General features: G+C 32.2%; 1 long non-coding RNA gene across 5 annotated transcripts in view; it reads right to left on the bottom strand.

Annotated features, from left to right (window-relative positions):
• LOC134846540 (uncharacterized) overlaps positions 1-4,129 on the bottom strand; it is a 10,357-nt gene extending 6,228 nt beyond the window's left edge. The window contains exon 1 of one of the 5 annotated variants that reach the window (XR_010162816.1): positions 3,950-4,129. This is a non-coding gene — a long non-coding RNA (uncharacterized LOC134846540). The other 4 variants (XR_010162819.1, XR_010162818.1, XR_010162815.1 and 1 more) reach the window with 4 other exon arrangements.
• Positions 4,130-9,846: the final 5,717 nt, after the last annotated feature.

Raw genomic sequence — 9,846 nt, 5'->3', positions numbered from 1 at the left:
CCTACCCCCAGTCTTAGCTATGCACTTAAATGTCTTTTAACGAGACATAAGAAAATGATGGTTCACCTAGTTTTTTTCAACATTTTTTCAAGTATGTTTTTTCATGATCGCAAGCGGCGCGAAGCCCCACTTCACCTCTGTGTGAAAAAGTTTGAATATTGTCGAATTTTAGCCGTTTGCAGAAACAAATACAAAAGGTTATTACGCTTACAATATCAAATAGAAGCATAAATTTTATTCATGTAGGCAACTTGTTTAACACAATCACATATGCATTTTCTCGGATCTGCATTGGTTGAAACCAAAAGATATAAGTTTAGCATGTCCGACACTCACACGTATAAGTTTAACACCCGATAGATCGATATTTGATATTATGTAAGGTGTTAAAGTAGCGAATCCAAATTGGTATAGTCTCAGCTCTTTTATATCCTAATTATTTGGCGTAAAATGTTTTGGCTAACTCTCCTTACCTTGCATCGTTTGATGGGCGAGAATTTTTCTCATACGTGTGTGTCTTTTAATGGCGGCTATGATATTTTAGTTCAACGGGTCTCTGTCGAAGCATTGTCGACCCTTTTATTGCTTCGATTTTTTCTTCCGTTATAAGTGTAACACTCCATTGTCTACTTTGTTCCGTTACAAAAGAAAAGTGTTCTCAAGACAATTCATAGCATCAAAAATTTTTTGGCAGATTTAATTTTTTTTTCAATGTTTCTTTAATATGTTTTGGATCTGCTGATTTGCGTGGTTCTTTGGCCAAATTATATTGGTAACACATTGAAAATGATGCCGGCCAAGGGAAATACAAATTTGAAAATTTAAATTGCCACATTTATGAAATGTATTTCAAGTATCTTACTTATTTTGATGGCAAGAGCTTTTTGTCGCAAAATTTGACATTTTCGATAAAATTAGTTTCTTACCAGTTTGTGATTTCTAGAAACCAAAAAATAATTTTGATTCGATCACATTGAAGATTTTCTTCCTTTAAGCATCAAATAAATCAAAAAGTGGCTCCATCCTGTTCTTGCAAACAAGTGAACAGAAACCAGTGTAATCAGTTGCTGTTCAATTGTCACAAATTAGTTTGACCCCGGCTATTATTGAAAACGGAATCAATGGTTTTTATTCAAAAAAATTGGAATGTTTTCCTTGAAAAACAAAAGAATAAAAAATCATGAAATTTTCCAGTAAAAGCAATTTAACTTTTTTCTTTTTTTGTAGTGTGACCAGTTGAATGGATAGAATCTGTAGGTAGAAACTAAGACCGGTTAAGACAATAAAAAGACAATAAAATTTTTTTTTCTAATACAGATTGGGAAAAACAGAGTATCAGTTGAAACCTTTGAAACTTTTGGACACTTTTTATGGGACTTTCAAAATTAGTCTAAGCGAAATGCTGTTCAACGTTTCAATCCTTAACATTTTTTCAAACCAATAAATGAAAAAGAAAAGCAAAAGGAAAAACAAATTGGAAAAAATAGGAAATGGGAAATACTTTTCTTGGAAAACACTCCGAAAATAGTGTTATTTTTAGTAAGAAAAACTGTTTAAGTTTCTTACGCATATCATTTTCCAACCGAGTACTTTGGGATAGAGAGTTTTGAAAGTTCTCCTCGCTTCTCAAAAAATTTAAGAGTTGCTGAAAGGGCCTCAGAAGGGTATATCACTCGTAATTCTACAATTGATTTCTCATTCTGTTGGCTGAATATCCGTCAGAAAGAATTACGCCGAATAGACGTTTGATCTGCATTTATATTGGCATTAGTAATGCGACTGTTTGGCAATAGCCTTTCAAGAAAGTTTGTTCACAGAATGGTCAATTTGTAGTATTCCGGAATATTTTGTCAAATTGCGTTTTTTCTTGCTCCTTTGAGCAAGTTTTTCATGGTTATTTTCATCTGGCATTAATAACTATATGCTCGCTTATTTAATTTTTGAACGAAGAAAATGTTTTTTGTTGGCTATTTGGCCATACTATGGTGCTGCTATATCGCAAATAATGCCAAGCAAATGTGTGAATTTAAAAATTAAAACTACGAAACTTAAGTTGCCTAAATAAAAAAAGTTTTTCAAGTATCTAATTTGTTTTAATCGCGAGAATTTTTTTCACAAACATGAAGCTGTCGGTGAAGTTATTGTTCTATTTCACCAGGTTATAATTGCTGGAAGTCAAAAAATTAGTTTTGATTCGATCCTTTTGAAAATGTTCTTGCAATGCTCTACTCTGTTCATGATTTGCAAACGGAAGCAAGCGCAACTGAACTCTGTGCAATGGGCACAAAAGTTTTGACCACGGCTATAAGTGACAAACGGATTCAAAGGTTTTATACAAAAAAAGTTCGCAAAATTTTCTTTGAAAAAACAAGAAAATTTTTTTTTTCCAAATAACTGTTTCAATTTTTTCTGATGTACCAGTTGAATGAGTAGCATCTGTAGGTTAGACCTAAGATCCATTCAGATGATGACCAGAAAAAAATCTCGTATTTGCTTCCAGTTCAGATTGGGAAAAACAGTATCTATTAAAACTGGATCTGAAAAGCTGAACCTATAAAACTTTTCATGAGACATTAAGAATTGTTGTTAGATAACAGTTGATTTAGTTTGTCTTAGACCAAGACTGGTGCTGTTCAACGCTCCAATTACCAACATATTTTCAAAACAATACATAAAAAAGGAACACAGTTTTCCATGAATCAAAAAACTTTGAGATTAAAAAAGTTTTGTTCTGAAAAACACTCGATACTTAAGTGTTATTTCTTGGTTTAGAAAAAAGAATGTTTCAATTCCTGATTACGATCATGTTTCCGACAGCTTATTTTTAGCATTGAGAGAAAAAAGTTTGTAAATTTCTCATTGCTGCTCAAAAAAATTTGAGGAACTGCTGAAAGGGCTTCAGAAGAAGTTGCACCCGACTTTCTACGATTGATTTGTCTTTCTGCTGGCTAAATAACCTTAAAAACGATTTACACCGAAATACAATTTTATCAGTATTTACTGTTAGCAAGAGTACTGCATCTGTTTACTACTTTCTTGCAAGAAAGTTTGTTCACAGAATGGTCACATTGTAATTCCGGAACATTTTGTCAAGTTGCGTTTTTTCTTGCTTCTTTGAGCGTTTTTTCACCAATCTTTTCATAAGGCATTAAAATTTTTATATCCGCTGAATAAATTTTTGAGTGAGGAAAAGGTTATTGACTTCGTGACTTTTTGTTTAAATTTAGTCGACTAAGTTGCTTTTTCCCAAAAAAATTTTCAAAACAAAGAGTTTAACATTTTTTTAATCATATTCTAGCGATATATATTTTTTCACCTGATTTTTAGAGTGTTATGGAATAATCATGAAAAATTAATTTCAAAACTCACCAAACTATCAAAAATATGTTTTCAATTGTTTTCAAGCCGATTTTCGGAGTTTCTAACAAAAAGCCGTCTTTTTGGAGCGTTGTTTTTTTGTTCTTTAATAAAATTTGTACTCCTCGCTTGAAGTCAATCGGCAGCCAGAATGACACCCTCCTTGGCGGAGAAAAAGCATCAGCCATCCCCAATTTTGCCCCCCTCCAAAAAAAATGGCTACTTGTTATCGAAATTAAATAACAACTTGTCGTAAGGTCTAAACAAAATAACGAAAGTTGACCTTACCTGTCAAAAATTTACCCTGAAAGCGTTCAACAGAAAGGAGCTTTTTTGCTTCAAAAGATTAGCCAGAAATGTCCGCCGGTTAGTATTCAGATTTGTGGGGTTTGAAGATTTCGAAAGAAGCTTTATTGCTATTCCGAAGGTGCTCAATTAGTACACCTCCTTTTTCTGTTATGAAGTTTGTTTTGTTGTTTTGAAATTCTTATATTTTTTAAAATCTCACCTGATTTGCTACGGTTTAGCTAAACTATTAATAATATCACTTAATGATAAGTTTAGGCAACAAAACAAACAAGTTTATCCTTACCTCATTGGTCGCCTGAAACCAAATAACTGTTTGCATAAAACCGAAAAAGGAAATTGCGCGCAATTATTTAACATCGTTTTTTTCAGCGCATTACGATTACTCCACTTGGGGCAGATTTGAAAATGAGGATATCTCTAAAAAATCATTTTTGTCCTTAAACTTTTCTTTCAATTAGGCGTTCTTAGGAGGGTTTGACAAGATTTTTGAAGGTCCCGCAAAAACCTTGATGTAACCCAGTTTAACCATGGAAAAATAAGTAATTTGCGTAATCTGAGAAATTTACTGAACTTTAAGGCTATTGAAGGTAATTTCGGTCCCTAAATAATTCTAATAAAGTTGTACATGTTTGTAAAACACTAATTTGGCAAATTCTCAATTTGGATCAAGATTAGACAAAAAAAGAAAACAAAAAAAAAACAAAAAATGCTTAAAAGATCACCGAAGTTAACATTTCCGAAAATCTTAACTAAGATATGGGTCATTTTGGCTTTTTTGAATTAATCAAGTTTTACGCTGAAACTACCGAGTTAACAAATGAGAAAATTACCAAAAAAAGCCTCTCAGACAGTTCAACCAAGATCTTCAGACGTTTTGCGCAATTTTTGGAAACTTAACCCTTCTAGAACTTTGTTGGGCTGCAGAAGAGGCTCATTTGATTTAAGTTTTGCATCAATTAAGGTGGTAGTTTCAGCGCAATTCTTGATTATTTCAAAAAATTCGAAATTACCCATTTTTGGGGTAAAATTTTATGTGAGATTTTCTGAGAAGAAATTGCGCCATGTTAATTTTTGTGAAACTCTAAGCAAACTCTATTTTGTCCATTTTTTGTCTAAATTTTGTATTGTGACTGGTCAATTTAAAACCTCACTGCATGCTTGCCAAAGTTGATTTCCTAAATTTTCACTCGAAAAATATATAGCCGGCTGAAAACCAGATTGAGCCTCGACAAAGAACGAAAAAATGGTCTAGATATGCCTTGTTAAAATCAAGACACTATATTAAATACGGCTTTTTTCGAGTTATTAAGAACAGATAACAAGATTGTTTTTGAATTATCTGGGCCAAAAACCTCTGGGTGAAAGTAGAAAGAAGTTGCAGAAAAAAAGCGTTTTTTTTGCAATTCCACTGAGAGCTTACGCCTATTTCGTTTCAGTCAGAGTTTCAATTTTTCAGCCTTATTCTAATACAACTTTTGGTTGCTGAGATTGTATCGGAGGCGGAGCAATAAACAGAATGATCTAAGAGAAGAATGGGTCCAAAAACGTAATAACAGGAAAAAAAATCAAATTTTAAAAGCTTCTCGGAAAAACAAGTATAAAATTGACAATATTACCAAAAAAAAAATATTATGTATAATTTAGGTAATTTTATCAAGATTTTTTTCTAACATCAGTAAAAAAACTTGACAGAATTACTCAGTTCATTGTATAGTTTATTCAATTCATTCGTAGTTTTGAGAATTCGAATAATTGTTTTCATCAATTCGCTCGTCTCAATCATTTTGATCAATGAAAATCTTAAATGAAAATCCTAAATGAAAATTCATGAAAGTTCTAATCAATGAAAATCCTAAATCTCGCAAATGTAAACAAAACTAACAAAATGATAAATAACTATTCTACAAAACTTGGAATTTTAAACCCAGTAATTATATTTGGAGCGAATTTCAGTTGATTGTATTTTTGAAAAACACGTTTTCATTTTATGGTTTGTATTTGAAGAAACAACAAATTGACTTAAAACTCACGCAAAATCATGTAAACAATAGAAGGTTGTTCGTCTCGTCTCAAACACAGACGCAAAAAATAACTCTTAAGTTTCCGACTGCCCTTTGAAATCCGACAAAAACTATTTTTAAATAATCTATATAGAACAATGATATTAATTTCGAAGAGAGAGAAAAAAATTGAATTTTCGAAACTCATCTTGCAATTATTAATCAAATTTGTGACTTTTTAATCTTCAGTTTTTTTCAAAAAATGTTAGCTGATAAAAATTGCTTTTTTTAATTAATAGTGCTAATTAATTGTCCGCCGAAGCCAGTTTTTTGTTAGATCTTGTTTGTCGAGTTTTGTAAATTGAGGACAAAATAATTTTCGAAGGCAAAGTGTTGGTTTTTTGACGTTGTTTGAAATATTTAAAAAAAAATAGAAAACATACACAGAGGCGAAGCTGAGTTTTGCCCCACCTGCTATACAACACAAGAAAAAAATTATGCCGAGACAATATATTGTGAAAATAGCATCAGAAGATAATTTACCAAGTAATCACAAAGCAGAAAAAAGTTTGGCAGAAACCCTTTGAGCCGAAAAAATATCAACAGGACTTAAGGCTTATGAAAATTTAATAAAACCCGCTCGCCCTCAAAACTTTAAAAAAAACTTCATTTTGTCGTCAGTCCAAGAACTATTAAACAACTAAGTCGATTTAAAACAAACCGATATCTATTAGGCGTAAAAAAGAAAATAAAAAAGCCGAAAAAAATTCAAAAAAAATTGAGACTAATATGAAGTTTCTAAGCCACCCTCACCCTCAAAATAGAGACACGCAAACGCAAACACATTTTTTTTGCTCGTCAAAAGATGCAATATGAGACCTATAAGCCAATATAATACAGGCTGAAACCTATCAAACCAAAAAAAAGAACAGGAAAAAAAACGAAAAAATTGAAAAAACAATTGTTGCCATGAAAAACTTGAACTATAGTTTCTATTAAGATTGCTAGCTTAAATCAAGAGGTGCACACAAAAAATATGTTTCCATTCAAATTACTCGAAATTAGAACACTAATCTGATTTCAAAAAGTCAAAATCATTTGGACAGAATCATGTGGGCGAAGATAATACAACTTGGCCACGTTGACTCGTTACTTTACAAAAACTGATCGAGTGTAAAGTTTTTCTATACTTATACGCGCTGGTTTAGTTTGGTTTATTTTATAAAAAAACTGACATAGGCAGCTTTTTTGTTATAATCTATGCGTTATTGTAAGTAAAGAGAGGAGTAAAGGAACTTGGAAGGCGGAAATTCTGTTTTGATAACAGATCAACTCTACGAATTCATCCAAGGCAAGCATTTTTTCTATCAAAAGATTGTCAAAACTTCACAAGTGTAAAAACTATTGCTGTGAAGCATCAAAACTATAACTACGATACCAATACTGGTTTACTTTAATTCTTTTTGTACATTTTTGTACGTTCGTACATTTGTACTTAACTTTTGTACCTTTTTTGTTAAAAATCGTATATAGAAGTTTGGATGTTTTTCAATCACGATTCGAATCGTATTCTCGACCGGTTGACCACTATACAAAAAACCCATAGAAATTTGTGCTTCAATTGAGATAAGGCTGAGAATTTTATGTAAAACTGTTTTAAATGCATTTTTTTAAATTGAAAATTTTATTGTCAAAATTACTCCAAGATGAATTCTTAAATCAGTCAACTAAGAATTAATCGGTTTTTTATCAAATGCGACGAGATTCCAATTTCCATTCTACAGTGCTGATTTAAATTAACCGGACAAAACGTGTTAAACTTGAAATTTAAAACGCGTTGGGCAACGTAAGGTGCAACGTAAGGGGCTCGTAAGGGGCAACGTAAGGGGCTCACTTTGATAAAATTATGTCTGTGATCGACTGAGTATTTTCGGCTTAATTTTTGAATAACTAAGAATAGCCAAAATGACCCATTTTTGGGGTAAGATTTCGGGCCCGAATTTCGCAAAACAAATTACACCATATCGATTCTGCTAAAATTTTAAGCAAGTTTTGTCTTCATAAGTTTTCACCTAAACTCAACCCAATTTGAGAAAAATGCGTTTTGCATTTCAAGTTTAACGCGTTTTGTCCGGTTAATTTAAATCAGCACTGTACAAATTCGATTTAGGAGAACGGTATGATATGCCTTTTTTCCACAAAATTCTTTTATAAATTCTTCAAAACAAGTTTTTTTTTAGGTTTTTTTTCACCCGAAAATAGCGTGAAAACAAAACGGCAAGGAATAAATACAAACTCTAAGCAAGGCCTACAGACCAACATATACGTCGATGTCCAGTGGTCAAAACGCGTAGGTTGGAGTTCCCCATCTACGCATATTTTAACAAATTAATAGAGCAGATTGAAAGCCTAAATTACCCATTTTTCCCTCACTGGAGTCTCATGGATAAAATTCGATTGGAAGAAATTTTAGTTGAAAAAAAAACGTTGGACAAAAAAAATCTATTATAGATGCCAGTTTTTAAACGTAAATCAATTTTAGTGCACTAAATTCTTTTTTTTTCGTACCCAAATAGTCCATTGTTACCCATTTTTTTCCATTATACTTATCTTACATACTTCCATGAAAATCAAGTTTTTTCTTCATAAAAATCCATAATATTCAACTTTTTCTGCAATTTTTTCCTGCAAAAAAATTGTTTACTCAGCTTGTTGCACTTTTTCTGCAAAACTATGACAAATAAAAGATAGTTTTGAACTAAATTGTTTTTTTTTCATACTAAAATAATCCATTGTCGCCCATTTTTCTTCCATTAAGGTCGGTTTTTTTCTCAACATAATTTAACGCAAAACTATGACAAATCAAAGATAATTTTTGAACTAAAAATTAAGCAACATGAGTAAAAAATGAAATCATGTTGGTTTTTCATAAAAATCATGTTTTTGTTTCTGGCTGTTTTTTTGTTGTAATTCTGTTTACATCCCCCAAGCTCTCAGTTCACCCCCTCCCCCCCCCCCCCCCCCCCAATATACACTTTAATTCCCCCCACTTAAGTTTTTAAATTGAACGATGATAGTAAAATTGGGCGATGATTTTAAAAAACATTTAAAAGAAGTGTTAAATAGTAGAAAAAAATTTAAAATATAAGTATTATATGAAAAGATAAAGTTTACGAAACTTAAAATTCAGCAACTGCCTTAAGCAAACAATTAGATAACTCTGAAGAAATATTGGAATTTTCATCAATAACTTTTGAAAAAAAAAATTGAATATAATCTATTAAAATCGATTACAGTATTTTATAATGAAAAAAAAATCTTGTCTCAAGCTTACACTCCAGTCCGTATACAGCAGCAGTAAAATCTAAGATCTCTCGTGAGTTGAAATCTGATCTTGCATTGTATATATTGCGCCAAGAAAGTCTAGCAGGACAAATTGGCGTAGTGTTAAAAATAAACAGCAACAAAAGGGATGAGAATTAGAAGCATTGGTGGTGTATCTTCGACAAAAATTATGAAAAAATGACTTGGAAGAATCACAACTGAAAAATGGCGGTCTTCCTTTAGTAAAAATTTAGATAGGACCAGTTTAAGAAAAATCATTCATCATTTTCATCAAAAAAGAAGCAGGATCGGACCAACTTCTGAGTCGATTCTAACAAGGATAAATTTTTGATGACTTAGCTGCCCATCAGGGTAAACAAATAACCTCTAAGTACAGTTTCACAATAGGTTTACTGTCAATTCCTGAGTTTCATGGAAAATCTGGTCGAAGTTTTGCTGCGGAGAAAGGAGCATCTTAGATCTTGATTTGAATCATAATTGTTAAACGTCGGAAAAAGTTATCCGAGACCAAGTTTGTCTTACATCCTAATGATGCATCTGTTACCGTTCCACACTATCTAGCAGCTCAAGCAAACCTTAATTATTAACCATGGTCCTCAAGGCAGTTTGCTACCATAGAAAAAGGGCACGCGAATTCAGCGAAATAACGCACCTTCTGTACCTCAGGTCTTCTGAACTTATCCAAAAACCCCTCATTTGTCAATGTGCTTCCTAAAAACGCTCGTAACTGAAAAAATTTACCAGTAAGAACAGAAACGTTTACCACGTTAGAAACCCAAAGCAAAACAAAACAAGTTTACGGCAGAGACAATAGACCGCCAGTTTCGCTCACCTG

This window comes from Symsagittifera roscoffensis, chromosome 5 (assembly GCF_963678635.1).
Source record: "Symsagittifera roscoffensis chromosome 5, txSymRosc1.1, whole genome shotgun sequence".
In the NCBI taxonomy this organism is placed as follows: Eukaryota; Metazoa; Xenacoelomorpha; order Acoela; family Convolutidae; genus Symsagittifera; species Symsagittifera roscoffensis.
Note: the sequence above shows the minus strand (reverse complement) of the source record. Positions and strands in the feature narration are given on the sequence as shown.